The sequence below is a fragment of the Muntiacus reevesi genome, chromosome 1 (assembly GCF_963930625.1).
Source record: "Muntiacus reevesi chromosome 1, mMunRee1.1, whole genome shotgun sequence".
NCBI lineage: Eukaryota > Metazoa > Chordata > Mammalia > Artiodactyla > Cervidae > Muntiacus > Muntiacus reevesi.
Genome location: NC_089249.1, coordinates 178,791,999 through 178,813,198, shown reverse-complemented (window position 1 = coordinate 178,813,198; position 21,200 = coordinate 178,791,999). Strand labels below are relative to the sequence as shown.

General features: G+C 45.5%; 2 pseudogenes; both read left to right on the top strand.

Annotated features, from left to right (window-relative positions):
* Positions 1 to 5,261: 5,261 nt before the first annotated feature.
* Positions 5,262 to 5,793, top strand: LOC136165179 (centrosomal protein of 126 kDa-like; annotated as a pseudogene).
* Positions 5,794 to 5,804: 11 nt separating this feature from the next.
* Positions 5,805 to 19,255, top strand: LOC136152776 (centrosomal protein of 126 kDa-like; annotated as a pseudogene).
* Positions 19,256 to 21,200: the final 1,945 nt, after the last annotated feature.

Genomic DNA, 21,200 nt, shown 5'->3' with positions numbered 1-21,200 from the left:
AGACAACATAAGCAAGAGTAAAATTTCCTCATTGGGCTTTAAAGATAAACAAATACGTTTACAATTAGACTTTCTAAAAGTTCTAAATTCATTCATGTTCTCACATTAGTATGTTCAATCCTAAGTCTGTAATGAGCATTTTTACCTGATTCAAACACAACTCTGGAGAGCGAGTTGGTGGTGGGACTTCACAGACCACTGGAATTTCGAACTCTTGAGAGTTAGATCTCCTTTTACCGAAATGTTAGCAGCCAATAGAACAAGGAGCATATAGTGCCGAATTACAGGGCTGACAGCAAGGAAAAGACAGTTTATCTATTAGAGAAAAGATCTGCCTTCTGACAAGCAGTCGCCTCTCACGGTGAGGCAAACCGGAAGTGCCTGCAGACGCAGAGACGCGCACGGAGGGAGCAGGACGCTTCGGCCATGTCCGTTATCAGCACAGCCGGAAGTGGGTCGTTCCTTGACCTGACTCGTGCTTCCTGTCTCTTTAGCTCCCTCGTTCTTCCGGTCTGCTTGGCTGAGTTGGACTCCCCTTTGCTTTTCCTAGATCTCCTAGGGGCCTTCTCACGATGCCCCGCAACAGGCAGGAAGCAGCAGGCGGTTGGGCTGGGCTGCGCCTGTAACTCGTCTGGCATCCGTGAGGCTGGGACAGCGTGTGAGCGTCCACCGTCCCTCTCAGGGTGAGGCTGTGATGGGATCAGAGGTTGCAATGGGAAGATGGAAGGGCTGCCTTTGTTTTCTTACACTTCTGGGCCAGGAGCTCTTAACCTGAGGGATTTGGAGAGCCCAGGGAACCTGTGGCCACCCGGAAGTGATGCATAAAATGCGTCGGTGCACAAGCTTTAGTTCAGATAGGATTAAATGCCCTGGATTCACCCCTTCAGAATATTTTATCATTGTTCCTAGTCTGTCCGGATCCTGTGCATTGGAGCAGAGCACTGCTGCAGTGATTTCATCACACTTCCATTGCTACCAGTCCCTAGTAAACCCAGCTTTCAGAATCAAGAGAATCTGGTGACTGACAAGGCTTAAAAACATCTTATGATGTACCTAGGATCAACAGCATTTGATTGTACTCTACTGGAACATTTTAAGGTCTAGTAGTTTGCTTTTCACTTGTGATCAACTGGGTCAAGTTGTTTCCAAACAAGAAAATCCAAACTTTATAAAGTCTATGTGTCTGACCAGGGTTACAGGACACAAACTAGTTTAGGACAGAGCCTAGGTCGACCTGAGATTCTGTCATTACCAGAAATTGAAGTAGCAAAGAGCATTTGTGACACAAACACCAAAAGCATCTTATTACTGGATAATTTGGGTTGGGGAGATTCCCTAGATGCCGAGGTCAAGTCCCGGCAGGACCAGAAATACCCAAGGGATGAGTGACATTGGCAAGGAAGAAGACAGACACACACAGAAGGTTGTGTAGAAGAGGTAGCTTTTTTTTTTTTTTTTTTTTTTAGGATAGCTCAGTTTTTATAGAATGAACGTTACTTCCCCCTTAAGTCACCACATGGTGCATCCGATATAGTTTCGTGCATCTGTCAATATTTTTCTTTCCCATGTTTTTCCCCTATGCATTCATCTAGAATGTTTCCAATTACAGGGTTTATTTTTAAATGTCCCATATATAGTCTTCTTGCCTCAATGGCCTAACATTTTCACTCTAACAAAAACAATGTCCTACAAATCTCAGGCACAGTGTAAATTCTTTGGACAATAAAACAATACATGGGAAGGATCACAGTAACATGTTTGACATTTCTGAGAATAGTGCTATGAGAAAAAACCTGATATTTTTCTTTACCTGAAACCACAAAATCTCAATTTACAATGGTTAACTATTAAACAGCAGAAACACCTCTAAAGCAGCAAAACACCTCTATTAATAGTGAGATAATGGCAGTGAAGCTGGTTAATATAAATCTTCTATTGAAAGCCAAGTACCCCATTTCCTAACTCTACAAAAATACCCATAATATCATGTTGTTTAAAGAAAGGGAAACAATGAACAAAGAGCAGCAAGGAAATAGCAATAATGAAACCCCTCTCAACCAAGGAGCAAGTAAATTGATGCAGTATATCTACTTCTAAATCTAAATGCCTCTACTCTTTTCTATTCTAGAACATTATAATCTTTTAAGCAAGCAGCCAAACTATACCTGTGGCCTTTTCTTTGCTGAGTTGATGTTTATGGTCATGTCCTGATCCAGAACAATCATGAGCATTTCCAAAAAAGGCTTGGACTTTTCCAGGGAGGCCTTATTACTATATATTATATTTCCAAAAATTAATAGAAAGCCCAACAACAGTATGAAAGAAGGAAGAAAGGGACATACCGGGCCCCCGGGACAACCTCGAGGGGAAGCTGCTTGCAGATTCCTTTCTCATCCTGGCGGCTCCTGAGAGGACATATTGGGCCCCCGGGGCAGCTCCGTGTGAGAAAGAGCTGCCTTGCAGGTTCCTCCCTCATCCCGTGACCTTGTCACGGTTTGGACGCACCCCGGTGGCTCCCGACACGTAGAGAAGGGAATGGCAACTCACTCCAGCATTCTTGCCTGGAGAATTCCGTGGGCAGAGGAGCCTGACGGGATTACAGTCCAAGGGTCACAAAGAGTTGACATGACTGAGTGACTTTCACTTTCTTTTTGCAGTTTGGATCTACAGAAAGGTAAAGTCTTTTCTGTGGTTATTTGTAAATGCTTCCTACAGATTCAGTTAAATGGCTTTGTGTTCTGAAATTGCTCCCAAGACATTGATCTGGACTTCATACACTTATGTACGAAATTAGTTTGTTTTCTGTACAATGGTGGTAAAACAGTTAAAAAGCAAGCAAACAAGCCAAAGCTGGTGAAGTGTTTTTTAAACAGGCTGAAAGTGCCACCTACTGTCCACCCTGTAGAAATGCCCAAAGAATGTAGTCTGAGCCTTATGGATTGAGTCACAGGAACTAGGATTTTAAGGTAAGGTAGATTCACATCTAACTACACTTTCTACTTATATGCTATTTATAATGAGTTATGTCATTATATTTATGCTCTCTCCTGAGCATTCTCAATATTTGCTTACAGAAAGTAAGATATTGAAAATCATTGAACTGCGGCAGTTGTAAGAAACAGTATCAGGCTCTCATGTGATTTCCACAGGTCCAGATTATCCAACACCAAAATGTCTTTAGAATGCTGGAGCAAAAATGCTATTTGCCACTTTAACTCCTGGTAAGGACTGAGGCCCAGAGCTCCCTGAGTAGCAGTTCCTGCTGGGGACTCCACTGTATTTATTTTGCATGTGTTTAAGAGATGACAGAAAAAGAGAAATCTCTAAAATAGCAAATGCTTTAAGGTACACCACAATGGTGGCTTTCAATGTTGGTTTGAGTGTTTTGTTTTTAATGAAATAATCCATTATAGGACAGACCAAAATAAGTTTTGAGAATAAAGTGTACATATCCTTCCCCTCAGAGGTATTGGCAGCCAAATTAGTTAAAACATGTCTTTACTATGGGCCTGGCATAAATTCTGACTTGCCTTGGACAGGTAACTGATTTCCAGGCTGACTTAAGCCCAGCAAGTGTTCAAGGGGTGTTCTAGTGACTGGAGGAGACAGCAGTGTGCAGCCCGCCTTTCATTGATTCGGCTGCTCATGTGCTCATTCTGTCTTTAACCCTTCAGCAAATATTCAGTCTCTTACACATAGCTTATCATTTGTTTGACTCTGAAATACATTGGTTCAGTTTTTATGATAAGCTAGTTCTGTACAATCATATGTAATGTGTTTATTTAATACAAACAATATACACTGTTGTTCAAGTTCATTCTGAATTAAAAGTACACACACAAAAAATCTGGATAATTTAGAGTAAAAGTAAAAGTTCTCTTTCATCCCTATCAAGGTGCCTGTGGATCATTTGTATATATTGCTCCAGCTTTTTAAAAAGCATTTTCAAATATATATAAATGTATATATATATATATATATATATATATTTGCACAGATAATATAGTATCACTTTTTAGTTCAGTTAGACAAATAATGTGTGTTGTTTTACAACTTGCTTTTGTCGTGTGACAGTATGACTTTGAGGTATCATCATTTCCTGTTTGGGGGAATATAAAAATCTTTGTTTCGAACAATATGAATCTGCTCTAAGCAAACCAGGTTTATCTAGCATCCACCTTCAGGGAAATGCAGAAATGCCTTTAGTTGCCCTGCACATCTCAGCATCTGCAAGGGAGGAATCTGAGAGCAAGGGAAGCCTCAGTAATGAACCCCAGGCACCCCCATTAACCCAGCTCTCAAGGAGGAGGGCGGGGCAAGGACAGCTCACTGGCTGGAGGGAGGTCTTGTGATGCCTGCGTCTCCAGCCTGGCCGGTAGCAGCCCAGAGAACCAGGAAGGAAGGAAAGAGAGCCGGTAGGAGAGCAGCGGAGGGCAGTGGAGGGCCTGCTGGCAGCAAAGGACAAAGGCTGCAGCAGAGGCTGGGGAGGATGAGAGGGCCCGGGGAGGAGCCGGAGGGGAGACCCCTGGAGGAGGCTTCCTCCTGCTCAGCCTCCCCAGGAGGGGCCGAGGGGCCGGGTGAGGGGCCGCATCCGCTGCCCTCACTGAGCCCGCAGTGCGGGTTGGTCTCGGGAGCACACTCCTGTCACCTGAGTGATTCAGCTGTGTCTCCCCTGTAATTTCAGGATGCGTCTTCTCTGCCTGCCTTCCCCTCACTTTCACTCTGGCCTCAGTCTTCATTGTTTTCTGGCAAAGAAAATATGGCCAGTAGGAAGAGCTGACCATACCAAAGGCAAAGGCCTGCCTCTGAGGAGTAATATACACTCATATTGTTGTGCTAGTTTATTTATATTTATTAATTCAACTTATTTTAACATAATGCTGTATAAACTTATGTGTATATATAATGCAAGTAAATATTAAATGTGATGTACTATTATTTTATTATAATAATATCTATAAGCCAATCATATATGTTAATGTTAATAATATATAGGCAGATTTAGTTGACGACACCCCTGGTGAGAAGACTAACGAAGACTAAGGAAATCAGTGCTTGTGAACATGGCGGCGGCGTCGCCTCCTCAGCCGTTTCCAGGCAGGGTCGCCGCTGCGGCAGCTGCTGTCGACACCACAGCCGAGAGCGCCGCCTTGCGGGAACCGCAGCTGCGGCGGCCAGCTTTCCCGCCGCAGTGACGCGAGGCTGAGAGACGGAGTGCTGGGAGGGCCGGAGGAGACAGCGGGAGCCTCCTTGAGGGGGGCCCTCAGGGCTAGCGGGAGGCGGCGCTGAGGTGAAGGATGCTGACCAGGAGGCCTGGAGCCCGGAGCGCGGTCGCGGGGCTGGGCACTGAATCCTCGGACGCCCACGTCAAGGCCCCCCTCAGCCCTCGCTTGAGCGGCGGGCGTCACCGACCTGGCGCCTACCAAGATATGAAAATTAATTTTGAGAAAAATTTAGAAGAGTGCCAAATATTACTGCAGCAACAAAAAATATGTCGAAATCCAGCACGTAAATATTTTGTGGAGTCAAACCGGAGAAAAAAAGCTTTTGAAGAAAAACGAAAAGAACAAGAAGAAAGAGAACACCAAATCAGAGAACAGATAACTTCAACAAGGAAAACAGAAGGTGGAAGAAGTTACTGAAAAATTCCAGCGTGCCCATATTCCTTTTTCACAGCGGAAGAGAACAGTTCTTCAAAGACCAGTTCTTCCATTACAAGATGCCCTCAAACAAATTCAGGAATCCAACCTAAAATCAGAAGTAAACCCTCCCTCTTCCCACAGACCAATAATAAACTGGAGAAATTTCGTGATGAAGTTAATCAGATAATAAATTCTGAAACCCTCTCAAGTATAGACAGTCTTGAGGCTGGGGAACGTGAAGAAATATATTTAACACTTAGTAAGGAGTGTTCCACATCAGTCCAGCAGGCAGAATTCTATTTCCCTCAAATCAGCAAATCTGCAATCAACTAATCTAAGCTGCTTTGATGAAGATAAACTGTCAATCTCTAAAATTCAACACATAAATAATTGGCTTGTAAATATAGATGATCCAAATATTTTCTCAGATATTTTTAGTAAACCTAATGTTCTCCTCGACTCAAGTAAATGTTTTAATAGTAAAGAACAAAATCCGTCTACTCTGAGTAGAACTGTGGAAAGAGCCATAAATACTGCTAATAATTCAGTAGCCATTCTATATAGTCCATCTATATTTGTACAAGATAAAAAAAGCAAAAACACATCTGAAACTAGTGTTATAAGGACAACTGACTCTTCTGGAGCATTCAAAAGAGAGAGACCGTTAGTTTCCGAGAGCCCAAAATTTAAATTCAGGAAAACCTCGGCCACTCCAGATTCTCTAACACAGGAAGTCACAATAATGTCAGACCAAAAGAAATATTCTGAAATGACTCAAGAAAATAGAACTACTTCAGTTCCTACTTCATTTGTACCTTTGGCAACACCTTTAGTTTTGCCGTTGAATACACAATCAGCTAGGCCTTTACCGAAGAGCAGTATACACATATAAGAAATTGACCCAGTTCAGTGTTCTGATAAGTTAGGGGAAATGAAAGACATTAAAAATGAAAAGACAAAATGTTTTAATTGTAATGAGTAAGAGTTGTCTTTATTTTCAGATAATTTTCAAGCCACCTATATACTTCACAACTCTGATTCAAAAAGACAAAAAACAGAAAATATCTGAAGCATCAAAATCATTGTCTAATATAATTTCTAATTGTGACTTAGTCAGTCAGCACAAGAAAATGAAATACAATATTTGTGAGAAGTATAGTGTGAGATTTCTTAAAAAGTATTTTAAAGAAAGAATCTAAATACGAGCATGATTATTTTAAAGCACTGGTTACAAACCAAGGCTTTAAGTTAGGAAATCAAAAAGCAGCAGTTATCAGAGATAGTATTGAATTAACAAAAGAAAAAGGGAAAAGTGCAGAAACTCCAAAAACTATTAAAAAACTGAGATGGTTTGATGAAACTGGCAATACAAGGGAAAATGCTAAAGATAGTCATTTGCTGAAGAGTAGAAAAAGAGTATCTCAACAGTGGTCTCAACCATTCCACATTCGATCTAAAAGTGGTACTGCCAGCAACATGCCTAGTATTCCTGCTTCTGCTGTGGATTCTGCTAATAAAAAAGAGTCCGAGGACGATTTTCTCTCTGAAAGTGTCACTGCTTTAGGAGGATCTGGAATAGACCATGTGCCTTTGAACTGTTGTATACCTTCAGATTATAGCACTGCTAAAGAAGCCTGGCCAGACTCCACAGAGGAGGAAACTATATCCCCTGCAAAGAGTGGTGGTTCCAAGACTCAGAACACTAACCCACAAAGGAGTGAAGCCAAAGTCGTTAGAAGAACAAGATGTGCTAAAGTCCAGTCAGGCTTTGTATGTATGAACAGAAAAGGCACTGTTATTCTACCACAGTCTGTGAGCAAAGCCAGCATGTTTTTACAAGCTCAGAGTAAATTAATTGTACCTCATTCTCCTCCTCCATCTCAATTAAATATTAGAAGTTGTAAAAATTTAAAAAAGTAAAGAAATCAGAAAAAATCAGCAATCTGAAGATCTTTGAGAACTCCGTGCTCACGATGTAAATGGTGACACGTGCATGAAGGTTCTTCGCCAGGGGTCCTCACAGGCTTTTCCAGGCCCCTGTTACAGGTCAGCAGGGAACTAGGGAACAAGTGTCTGGGTAAAGCCCCCAGGCTGAGCCAGGCCGGGTCTCCTGCCAGTCTCCTTCCTTCCATCACCGTGTGTCACCTGCTCACTTACACTAGTGCAAGCGAGTGTTATCACTTCTCTTACAGAATGAAGGTGTGTGTTGCAAGAGAGCCAGAGTGAACTAACTAGTGACATAAATCTTAAAACTACAGCAAGAGGGAGATGGAGGGAGGGAGACACATAAACAGATATCATGTGCCCTGGCTTTAGTCTATAATGAAAATTTTATGAAAAGAGAAAGTGATATTAAAACCGGTTAGCCTTTAGCTTGTATTTTTATCAGTGCCTGTATTAAACAATTTATCAGTCATCTAAATATCATAGATTTAAATGATAAACTAGGATTTTAAAACACTGTGGTTTTCTCTGTTACCAAAATGTACTTTTGAAGCCAATGTCCAAATAATCCAGTGTCTTCTTTTCCTGAGTGTTTGGTCATGTGTTGTTGTCTTTCTAACTTTTGTCTTTATTTGAGGTATAGCCCTTTAGCAAACAGTGCTGTGATAGTTTCAAGTGAACACCAAAGGGAACAATTCAACCATTCACATCCATGTGTCCTTTCTCCCCCAAACTCCCCTCCCATCAGGGCTGCTGCATAGCATGAAGATCCATGTGCCAAACAGCGTGTCCTTGTTGATTCTTAACCGAACCGGACATCTGTTGCATCATCAGAGACCCTGTCGGAATGTTTCCCAGAGGTTAGAGAGGAGTTTCATGGAAAATACTCAGCCCGCCCCCTGTTGCCAGATGAAGGCTGTTTGTATATGGGTGCTAGTTTTGAGAGAGCTTGGTGAGCTGAAGTAGCTCCTACAGAGATGGAAAGAGCTTGTCACCATCAACATTCCCCAGTAGGTTCAGCCTGCCCCGAATGCACCCTGAGTCCTGACTGCTGAGCAGGCCAAGCCCTGTCCGCCCTTCGCCCCCAGCGCCTCTTCCCTCAGGACCACGGGAGACAGAGGGACTGACCGTTCGTCCCCTCCTACCCGCCCCCCCCACTCCCGGGCGTGGACGGGCCCAGCTCCCTGCTCTGGTTGAAGGAGGAAGAAGGCCCAACAGCAGCCCCAGAAGAAGCGCAGGGGGGCCCCTCCATTCCCAGGACTGTGAGCTCATCGTGCAGGGCCGAGGGGACACGGGGGCGGGAGGAGCCTCAGCGTCAGACACTGTGGGAGGTTGTCTGTTGAACAGACTCAGGGACTGTCTGCTGGCTGTGAGATCTGGGGAACCGGAGAGATTTGGATGGACTGGGGCTAGATGGGAGGGTTTCTCATGTCTAAAGCATAGGCTGTTGTCTCTCTGGGCTGAAAATATTAACCTCTGAGCACTAGATCCCACCAAAAGCAGAGTATTGGTTAGAGGTGTCCTGAGACATGACAGTTTCTCAGGGAGATGAGAGGAGATACTAGGAGGATGTGAAATGCCTTGTAGAGCCTGAACCATACACCGAGGCTTCTGATCCCAGTTTGGGGAGGTAGCAGTTTCTTATGCATGTCTCTGGTAGCTCAAATGGTAAAGAATATGCCTGTAATGTAGGAGACCTGGGTTTGATCTCTCAGTCGAGAGGATCCCCTGGAGAAGGAAAAGACAACCCACTCCAGTATCCTTGCCTGGGGAAACCCATGGACAGAGGAGCCTGGCGGGCTGTAGTCCATGGAATTGCAAAGCTTCAAACATGACTGAGAGCCTGACCCCTTTCAGGTGAGGCAGCTGGTGTCCTTGGGCCTGATCAGGGAGGAGCACGGCTGACTGTTGCTTCCGACAGCCCTGTCCGAGAGAAGAGCACAGACAGGTGCCCCGGGGAGTCAAGACACAGGCTGCTTAGTCAGCAAGACTGTGAGGGGGTGGAGTGGGCGCCCCGCAGGGCGTCGCCACACTGCCCACATTTGCCCTGCGGTTCCGAGCTTTGGCCTGAATGCGCCATAGAGAAGGACCCTTCATAGTCTACCTACTATGAGGTAGCAGCTAAAGGAATGTTTCCTAAAAGCTTATACATAAAGTTCCATCTCTGGGAAACCTGCATCCCACGTAATGGGAAACAAGCTAAAATAACTTTGTTCAGTTCACAGGAAACCTCCTGAGCAGACTCTCCTGTGAGTCACAGCAGGGAGGCAGACATGAACACATCCCCTCTGGAGGCTGATTGAACGAAGAAATATTTGACTTTCCTCCCCCTCCCCCCACACCTTTTAGTATAAATATGAAAGAAGCCTGAATTCTAACTCAGGTAAGATGGGTCCTAGGGGCAAGAGTGCCAGGTTTCGGAATAAAGCTGCTGTTCCTTGCCCCAACAACTCATCTCTCAATTAATTGGCCTGTCATGAGGTGAGCAGTACAAGCTTGGACTCAGTTATGGAAGAGCTGGCACTCTTGCTCCCTCGGGAAGATTTCCACTTTCATTCATTTAGTCATTCATCGTGTATTTGAGTCCTGCTCAGAGCCAGGCCCTAGCTAACTGATCACTCACCCTTGGAGACCCAGCTCAGACCTCACCTGGTCCACCGTGCCTTTCTCTATCCCCTGCTCTGCCCGCATCATTTTCTGCCTCACCCAGGGCCCCTCAAGTCTTTAACCACACTTTAATGAGTTCTCAAGCGTGTGAGCCCTGTGAGGACCTCGACGATGCAGAACGGGGCTGAGAAAATGTGATAAGACAAATGATCCAATCAATGAGCTGGTTAAACACAAACCAGGCTTAGGTCACATTCACCAAAGGTGTCATCTTCTTCTCCCTCTTTCCAGGGCCAGAGTTTCAGGGGGACCTTTACCCAGAGCCCAAGGATCTTCTCTGACACTAACCTCATCTAAAATATTACCTCTCTGGATGGATTTTATGTTTAGTTATATTTATTTTTACATGACTATTCCACTGAATATTGAGTAACTGAATGATCACTTCTGTTGTGTCTGGTCCAAGAAAGCCCAATACAGGGGAGGATACTGAGAAGGAGAAGGCCAGGGGAGTGAGGGGTGGGAAACCAATGGAAGCAGGCAGGTCCCACCCCCGTTCCCACCGCCCCACCACACCCCCTTTGTCCTTAGCCAATCTGACTGTGATTACCAGGGGTCAGTTTGTCTCCTTGCTAGATGGTCCATCCTTTAGAGACAGCTGGAGAGGGCACAAGACAAACCTAAGCTCCTAGGCCCCTGTGTGACCCAGGAGCAGGCGCCTCTGCCTTCAGAGGGTCACTTTCTGACCCACAGTGATGCTCTCCCAGAGTCGAGGGTGTGTTGTGGCCAGCCCTGCTCACCATGAGACACTGCAGCTCTTGCTCTGCCCTGAAACCCCTCCCTGCAGCCTGGCTGTATTTGGGGGGACACCTGGACAAAGCAAGGCATGAGCGAGTAAGAGAAAGTGGGCGCTTCAGGAGCAGAAGAGATACAGAGAAACTTGGTCTCACTGTGGCCACTTCCAACTTAGGTCCCAGCCTAAGGCCGCTTGTCAGACATCCTGAGTGGACACAGTCTCCTGGGAACTCAGAGGAATCTCCTGATAGCTGGGAATGTGGGACTCTGGAGGGTGTGGCTGGCATAGCCCCCCACATGAGGCTGGGGCTCTGGGGCTCTGCAACTGGCCTGGGGACTGAAGCTGGGCCTGGCAGGTTTGTAGTGTAGACTGTCGGAGTGTCTGGCTGAAGCTGCTGGCGTCCACGGTCACACTTCCCCCACCTGTCTGACCGTTTCTGATCCCAGCAGTTAAGCAGGGCTGGTTGGCGAGTATGCGACTGAGACTTGGGAGCTCAGCATGGGAGGCTCTTCCGCCCGCCTCTCCTGTCCTTCTCCTGGGTCTCTCTCTCCTTCACCACCACTGCCCCCCCCCCCCCATGGAGTTCTCTCCTTAGGCCGCCGTGGGGAGGCCTGTGTGGAGTCCTGGTCGGGTGGGTGGTACGGAGGCCCCGAGACGGGGTGTCATGGCCGGGCTGGTGCGCTCTGCTCGCTGGTGGCTCAGGGCCGGTGTGGCAAAGAGGGTCCCTGCACAAGGACAGTTCTTAGTGACGTGGGCTGAGCACGCACCACTGCCATAATGGTAATGTTATATTGTATGAGCTTTTCACAATAAAAAAGAAAAGAACTTGGTTGTGTGTGTGTGTGTGTGTGTGTTATAATGGCCTAGAAAGGGAAATTCTCAAGTCAAACAGAGGAATGTGCTAAACCATAGATGAATCTCAAAGACATAGCACCACATGTAGGAAACCAGCATGCATGGCCACTGTTGTACAAACCCATGCACTTTAAACATGCAGAACAGGCAAATCATGAGGAACAAAAAGCACACAGATTGTCAGAAGTTGGGGGAAGGTGGGAGGGGAAGTGACTGTTGAATGGATAGTGGCTTTCTTTGTGAGTAGATGAAATTCTCTGATTTAGTTGTACATTTTACAGTATAAATGTTGTGTGAATTAGATTTCAACTTAAAAATTATGATAGATAAAGGATCTTTTTTTTTTTAAGATTTAACACAAGCAGCACATATTGTCCTGACTTTTATTTGCTTCTCTCTTCTAACATCTGTAGGCAAACAAAAATCACCCTAGAGAGAACGAGCACTGTTTATTGCACTCTTGCTCCATCATGTGAAGGACTCAGTTACCACCCCTTTTGTTCGGCACAGACTCGGGCATTGTGGTTGCTGTTGTTCAGTCACTAAGCTGGGTCCAACTCCTTGCGATCCCATGGCCTGCAGGACACCAGGCCTTTCTATCCTTTGCTATCTCCCAGAGTCAGGCATAGGCATGGGATGGTTTTCTGATAGAAAAAAGGAAGCATATTGTGATCAGAGATTGTGATGCAGGAAAGCTGGTGAAGGACTGGATAGAAGATGGGCCTCCTCTATGTGAGTTTGAGGGACATATTTGGTTTCCCTCTTTTGCTTCTAAATAGGAAGGATGATTAAAAATAAGGAAGCTGTCAGTTAGTGATTAAAGTCTGACTATTGAGGTTTAATCCTGCAGGAGTTGTGACCAGGCTTTCTGGGTTGGTTGCTACAGATTATGGATTAAGACCTCACAGATTGGGCTGAGAAGTTCCTTTGCTCCAGGTGGATTGAGAAAATTCTGTATATTGAAACTGTTGTCAAAAGCCAGAACTAAGAGTGTTCCCAGAAACAAAGATGATCCACACCTCCTGCCTCTCCACCCATGTCCACCACACATCAGCTTCAATCATCCAAAGCAGGAGTGGTGGCCACTTTTATATTTTTATACTGACTATAAAATGTCTGAAAGCAAAATTATGGGATTATATTTAATGCATATACATCTTGGTGACTCTAGTGGTAAAAGAACCCACCTGCCAATGCAGGAGTTGTAAGATATACGGGTTTGATTCCTAGGTCAGGAAGATCCCCTGGAGGAGGGCACAGTAACCCCTTCCAGTACCTTGCCTGGAAAATCCCATGGACAGAGGAACCTGGCGGGCAACAGTCCATAGGGTCACACATAATCGGACATGACTGAAGTGACTTAGCATGAGGGCACCAATGTACACCTTGAAATTCTGAAACAATGCTTGAGAGAGCATGCTGAATGTTTCTTAAATAAACATATGTATTTTTTATCTTTTCAAACATTCAAAAAATATTTTCTGTTTCATAATTTGAAAGAATTTTTAGTTTATTTTTTAATCCATAATTCTGTAAGGTAAAGTTACTCACCGTAGCATAGAAACAAGAAAATATCAGCTGCATGAACACCATAAAATCTTACCTTTACTTGAACATAGGCTTTCAAATGTCAAGTGACTCTGCTTGTTGATTTCCTTTCAACATAAGGATTCAGGGGCCATGGTACCTTTGAGTTATAGGTTTGTCATCAACAACCTGTGGTTTCAAATCTGGCCCTGGCACGGTGTCTATTCCACTCAGCTAGAAAGGGGAAAGGATGCCTTGTGGGACATTTTCAGAGGCCAGGCCTGTTCAGAGCCAATGGAACTTCTACTCAATTTAGCTTGACCACAACTCACGGGCATAGCTGTCCCTGAGAGCTGGGTGGCTACAACAAGAGTCTATTGCATGTTGAGTTGGAAAGAAGTGAGAAGCTTGGTGACTAGAACTCTACACTCTGTGTACAAATATTAATTTTAAAACAAATTTCTTTCTGATTCACATTTCATCTGATGAAAAAGGTGACTCACTATCTGATTCTACCAATTAACCCTGGCGAGAAGATCTGTGGGAAAAGACCAAGCATATCAAACAATGCTCTCTGAAAGGAAAAGTCACACTGATTCCCAAGAGTAAAGCTGGAAAATGTCCAAGATTAAAGCTATCCAAAAGATTTTAAAATATATGATGCATGTGTTTAGAAATATTTAAATATGAGTTGCCCTTGGTGCAATAGAATGGGAAAGAGTAGAGATCTCTTCAAGAAAATTAGAGATACCAAGGGAACATTTCATGCAAAGATGGGCTCAATAAAGGACAGAAATGGTATGGGCCTAACAGAAGCAGAAGATATTAAGAAGAGGTGGCAAGAGTACAAAGAAGAATTGCACAAAAAAGATCTTCACGACCCAGATAATCACGACGGTGTGATCACTCACCTAGAGCTAGATATCCTGAAATGTGAAGTCAAGTGGGCCTTAGGAAGCATCACTATGAACAAAGCTAGTGGAGGCAATGGAATTCCAGTTGAACTATTTCAAATCCTAAAAGATGATGCTGTGAAAGTGCTGCACTCAACATGCCAGCAAATTTGGAAAACTCAGCAGTGACCACAGGGCTGGGAACGGTCCGTTTTCATTACAATCCCCAAAAAATGCAATGCCAAAAAATGCTCAAACAACCACACAATTGCACTCATCCCACTCACTACCAAAGTAAATGTCAAAATTCTCCAAGCCAGGTTTCAATATTACATGAACCATGAACTTCCAGACAATCAAGCTGGATTTAGAAAAGGCAGAGGAACCAGAGATCAAGTTGCTGACATCTGTTGGATTATCAAAAAAGCAAGAGAGCTCCAGAAAAACATCTGTTTCTCCTTTATTGACTATGCCGAACCTTTGACTGTGTGGATCACAACAAACTGGAAAACTCTTCAGGAGGTGGGAATATCAGACCACCTTACTGCCTCCTGAGAAATCTGTATGCAGGTCAGGAAGCAACCATTAGAACTGGACATGGAACAACAGCCTGTCTCCAAATCGGGAAAGGAGTACATCAAGGCTGTATATTATCACCAGGCTTATTTAACTTATATGCAGAGTACATCATGCAAAATGCAGGGCTTTTGCATAACTTAAAGATGAGTAAATGAGTATTCATTTGTAAATATACTTTTTTTTTTTTTTTTTTTTTGCTGAGTACATCATGCAAAATGCCAGGCTTTTGAATAACTGAAAGATGAGTATGTAATTATTTATATATTAAGATTGAGATAAAATACACACAACCGAAAATTTATCCTCTTAGCCACTTTAAGTGGTCGGTTCAGCTGTAACCTATACATTCACATTAATGTGTAACCCAGCTCCAGAACTCTTCTTGCAAAACTCGAGCTCTGTACCCACTGAACCAGTCCCCATTTCCCTATTCCCATCCTCTGTCCACCACTATCCCACTTTCTGTGCCTATGAATTTGACTACTTTTGAGTCATTAAGTACCCTTGGTACTTCATGGGCTTGCCTTGTGGCTCAGTTAGTAAAGAATCCCCCACAATGTGGCTGACGTGGTTTTGACTCTAGGTTAGGAAGCTCCCCTGGAGAAGGGAAAGGTTACCTACTCCAGTATTCTCGCCTGGACTATTCAGGCCATGGGGCCTCAAAGAGTCAGACATGACTGAGAGAATTTCACTCCGTGGGTACCTTATATAAGAGGACGTAAGTGTTTACCCTTTTGTGTCTGGCTTATTTCATTTAGCATGATGTCCTCCAAGTTCATCCATGCTCTAGCCTGTGCCAAAGTTCCCTTTATGTTTTCAGTCTGAACAACATTCCAGGTTATGCATACACCATATTCTGTTTATGCAGTCATCTGTTACTGGACACTTGGGTTCCTTCCACCTGTGGGCTCTTGTGCATCATGCAGCTATGAACCTTGCTGCACAAATATCTGTTCAAACTTCTGCTTTCCTTCTTTTGAATATACACCCAGAAGTGGAATTCCTGGATCATGTGGTAATTTTAGTTCCAATTTTTAAGGACTGGCCCTGGTGCTTTCCACAGTGGCTGTATTATACTATATTGTCAGCAACTCTGCACAAGATTCAATGTTCACCCACATTCTCACAAACACATCTTATTTCTGTCTTTTGATAATTGCTATCCTAATGGGTAAGAAGTGGTATCTCATTGTGAGTTTTATTTGCATTGAGCATTCTTCTCTGTGCTTGTTGGCCATTTGTATATCTTCTTAGAGAAATGTCTATTGAAGTAAGTCCTTTCAGACTTTCTGTGGATATTATATTTAAGTTGTAGTGAGAACATTCAACAGTAGTCTAGTGAGATCTACACTCTGAATAAATTTCTAAGTGTAGAACATAGTGTCACTGGGGTTTCCCTGGTGCTCATGGTGAAGAATCTGCCTGCCGGTACAGGAGACTTAAGTTCAGTCCCTGGATTGGGAAGACACCCTGGAGAGGGAAGTGGCAACCCAACCCAGTATTTTTGCCTGGGAAATTCCAAAACACAGGATCCTGGTGGGCTATGGTCCACGGGGTCACAGACTCGGACATGACTCAGTGACTACACAACAACATAGTGTCATTAGTTATAGACAAAGTATATACAGCACATCTCCAGAAGGTGTGTATCTTGCAGAACTGAAACGTCTTACCTGGTGAGTAGCAGCTCCCCATTTTCCTTCTCCTGCCCCCAGCAACCACAATTCTACTCTCTGCATAGATGAGTTTGACTATTTTATTCATCTTATACATTATACGGGATTTCTCTTTCTGCCTCTGGCTTTGTTCATTTAGCATAATGTCCTTCCTGGTTCATACATGTCCCTGCAAAGAGCAGGATTGACTTCTTTTTGAAAAGTGAATAATATTTCAGTATATGTGTGTATGAAGTGAAAGCAAGTGAAAGTCACTCAGACATGTCCAATGCTTTGAGACCCCATGGACTATGCAGTCCATGGAATGCTCCAGGCAAGAATACTGGAGTGGGTAGCTGCTTCCTTCAGGGGATCTTCCCAACCCAGGGATTGAACCCAGATCTCCTACATTGCAGGTGGATTCTTTACCAACTGAGCCACAAGGGAAGCCCAAGAATACTGAAGTGGGTAGCTTTTCCCTTCTCCAGTGGATCTTCCTGATCCAGGGATTGAGCTGGGGTCTCCTGCATTGAGGTGGATTCTTTACCAACTGAGCTATCAGGGAATATGTGTGTATGTACATTATCTTTCTGCATTCATTTGTCAATGGACAACTTGGTTATTGTGAATAATGGTGCAGTCATTTGCCCATTATTTTAGCTCGGTTTGGTCACTTGTTTATTTCAATTTTTAATCATCTAGCTTTTAAACACTTTCATAGCTTTTGTGATGATGATAACTGGGCTGCAGTAATGTAATTCATGTCAGTTTTAAAACGCAGCCTTCTTTTTGGAACTGACGGAGAGTAGCATCTGGGGAAACACTGGACAGAGATTAGAGCTCAAGTCTTTCCTCCTGCAGGGATTGACTTCTCTGAGCTTCCTTTCATCACAAAAGAACGAGGGTCCTCAGCATCTGTAGGAGCTACTCTCCATGTTCCTCCTGTCCTGCCTTCTCCTTCTCTTCCTCCAGGACTGCTCTGATGGGCTTCATCCCTCCAGCTCTCCGCCTCCTGAGTTCAGTCTGGGCTCCTCTCACTGGCGCTCTTACTGGGCTCCTGACCACCCTATGGCTGCAGCCTTTCTGCCTCCCGTTAGCTTTCTCCCTGTGATAACTCATTTGCTTTAACCCATTCTCTACTCATAGCATCAGAGTGACTCGTGTGTCCCTTGGAAGCAGAGTGGCATCCCCAGCCATGCTCTGACGGTCTTTCACTCTCTCCCCTGCCCCCTTCCTCTGCCAGCCTTCACCGGCTGCATCCACCCTGCAGTCCACGCCTCCTCTGACATCATCCAGGAGTTTAGATGAATGCTTTGCCTTCACATCGGCCTCTTTAGGGGGTCTTTCTCTCTCTGGTGCACCTACCGCTGGCCCCAGGCTCTGGGTTCCTGGCTGCTGAACTGCATTTCTCCGAGACCTTGGCTTGAAAACCACCGCTCTGCTGATTCCCTCTGACTCCCTCAGGCTGTGCCGTCACTCCTGGTCTTTCCTCTGGTCCTGAGTGCCTTTTCTCGGTGAGCACCTGCCACAAGCTGGGGCACTTATGTCTTCCTGACGCCCCTCTGAGGCCCGGGGCTTCCTGAGGGCCGGAATCCAGTCTCCACGACTCGCTCAGGCCCAGAGGTGCTCACTGTTCACCTGCTCAGAGACTGAGGCGTGCGGCTTCCCTGTCAGGCCTGCAGGGCCATCTGGGTCTCATCTCAGGCCCTGTCCATACTGTGGGGGAGCAGCTTTCACCCTAGGAAGGCCCCCTCTCCGTCTCCCATCTCCCCAGCAGAGCCCCTCGCCCTCTGGTGCATCCACCCCGGCTCCCTCTCCCGGTCACTCTTCAGGGTCTGCTGCCACTGGGGCTTCGTGTGCAGAGCTCACCAGCCCTGCCTTCCAGGGGCTTCCAAGCCGGGGAGGGACAGAGAAGGCACCGACAGAGGGAAATGCCCTGTGCCGCTTCACACAGACCCCGTGTACAGGCCACACGAACTTCGGAGCGAGGACAGGCTCCATGACTTGCCCCCATGCCAGCCTGCCGGCGGAGAAGGTGGGCAGGAAGAGAGCAGTCCTCTCGGGGTGTCAGGGGCCAGCTGCGTCCCGAGCCCCACGGCACCTTCATCTGTGGAGACGGCCTCGGCCCGAGCCTCCCCACGGGCTCCAGGGGCTGCTCAGGGCCCAGAGCTCACACACCTCTTCTCTTTAAATAATTTTGTTTGTTCATTTATTTTGGCTGTGCCGAGCCTTCACTCCCGTGGGGGCTTTTCTCCAGCGCTGGGGCACTGGCCTCTCTTCGCGCGGCTTCTCCGGCTGCAGAGACAGGCTCCGGGAGGCACCGGCAGCAGGAGTTGCGGCTCCGCGCTCTACCGGCGACAGTCGCGGTGCGCGGCCTTAGCTGCTCGGCGTGTGGGGGCTTCCTGGGTCGGACCTGTCTCCTGCGTTGGCAGGAAGATTCTTTACCGCTGGGTCCTGCCCGAGAGCACACACTTCCGACACCTGCCAGCTTTCTTGGGGCCCAAGGACTGTTGAAGCATCAAGGGACCCAAGAAATACCCCAGAGTGGCCGGGTCACTCATCTTACCCCCGTGGAAGCTGACCCCAGCGGAGCGCGGGGATGGTGTCCCTTGGCGCGTGGCCCAGCCCGAGCCCGGGGCCCTCACTCCATGCCCAGGGTCTCTCCTGAGCCCACTGCTTCCTCCCCCAGGTCAGAGGAGAACACCGGAGCCCACACCAGGCCTCTTAGGACCCGCGGCCATCGGGAGGCGTGTCTGAGGGTCTTGGGGCTTAGACAGAGCCTTTATCAGAGGAGCTGAGAGGGCGAGGAGCTCGGCTGGCTCCTCTCCTGTGACGCATCTGCGTCTTCTGCAGGCTCACTTTCTACTCCTCACGGTGACCAAGAACTTATAGCTTCCCAAGGGAAGTCCCTGCCATATTTTAACAAGTTTAGTAAAGGGTCCTTCCTATGTTATTTATATTTTATTTGCCACCAGAGCTTTGAACAAGCAGTGACACACTCAGGCAAGCCTCATGTAATTGCAGACACTTCTAAGAAGGGTTCCTGCTGAGTCCTCCAAGATTAATTCAAGATAAAACTTTAAAATAAATAAATAAAAGATTAGACACAATCCATTTAAAAAAAAAAAAAGATAAAACTTGAAAAACACTCCCAGGCAATTGAACAACATGAGCTGTGGCATAAAATCATTTTGTTTTAATCTAGTTTATTTATTGTGGATAGCATTCCAAAATAATAATTAAAAAATTGTAGTGTTATTTTAGCCTTTATTTCTGAAGGTTTTGCTAGTGGGCTCCATGTGTCTGCAGAGGTCAGCATATGAACATGAAACCACATCATTTCTATTCTGATGAAAGTTGCCACCTTCCTCTTCTCTGCAAAGAGACGCCACCTCAGCTCCCCCAGCAGATGTTCACACAGGCCAAAAGAGCCCCTGTGCTGTACTCATCATAATTGTAACTGGATCCCTTAGAAACCAGCCCAGTTAATCTCCACCCTCAGGAGTTTTAACACCTTGCTACTCAAAGTGCAGCCAGGAATCTGCAGGAATTGGCATTTCCTGGGAGCTTATGAGAAATGCAAAACCCCAGGCCTATCCCATCTGCTGTATCCAAGGCTATATGTACCCTTTCCATTGATGAGAGGAAGGAAGACTGCAGACCCTGATGCAAAGCTCAATGCTTAATCTTTCTCAGCAATTTTGAGAGTGCATATCGTCCTTCTGCCTTTTTCTTGTTTTTATTAATTGATGCATAGTTGACTTCTATCTTTATGTTAGCTTTCTGTGTGCAACATAATGATTCCTTATCTGTATATATCCTGAAATGATCACCATGACAAATCCATCTCATGTCCAGCATCTTACATACCTACACCTTTCTTGTGTGTGATGAAGACTTTTTAGATCCACACTTTTAGGAACTTTTAGGTGCACAAAATAAATAGTAGTATTAGCCATGATACACATGATGACCCCATGAGTTACTTCTCTATAACTGTGAGTCTGTTCCTCTTGACCACCTCTGCCCACTCCTCACATCCCCACAGCCCGCCCTTTGCAAACACCGATCTGTGTCCTGTACTGATGACCTTCGTGGTCTGTTTTTTATTTATTTATTTATTTTAAGATGCCACGTGTAAGTTAAATCACCCTTTTTCTGTCGGCCTGCACAAGTAGTAGGTCTTAGGCGGTCCTGGATCAGTTACCCTCTCAACATTCCATGTGGAGTCTTGGGGCTTCCTGTGAGAAAGATCATTCAGTGGATGGTAAACTCGCTGAGATAGGAATGTGATCTCCTCCCACCACCTGGCATAGGGCAGATTCTCCCAGCCCTAGTGTGTGGCTCTGGGGCATTTCCACTGCACATCAGAAAAGGGTGTGGTCATTCAGTAATGACTCTGTTTCCAACAATGGTGATAATGGACATCACCTTTGATAAACACTGCATTAATTAGAGCAACTGTTTGGAAACACAAATCCACACTTGAACTTCTCCCCTTGTACTATCAAACATCTGGCAGGAAAACAACTCCCTAAGAGACATTCCCCAGATTTTAGCCAGAGTCAGCTGACCATGTGTTCTATAGCACTTTACAGAAGGTTGTTTTTACATTAAACCACAAGAGTGGGTTTGAATCTGCCCTAATCCTAGGTGATGCAGAACTGACTTCTGTAATTCAGGAAACATTAAATGTCCTCTT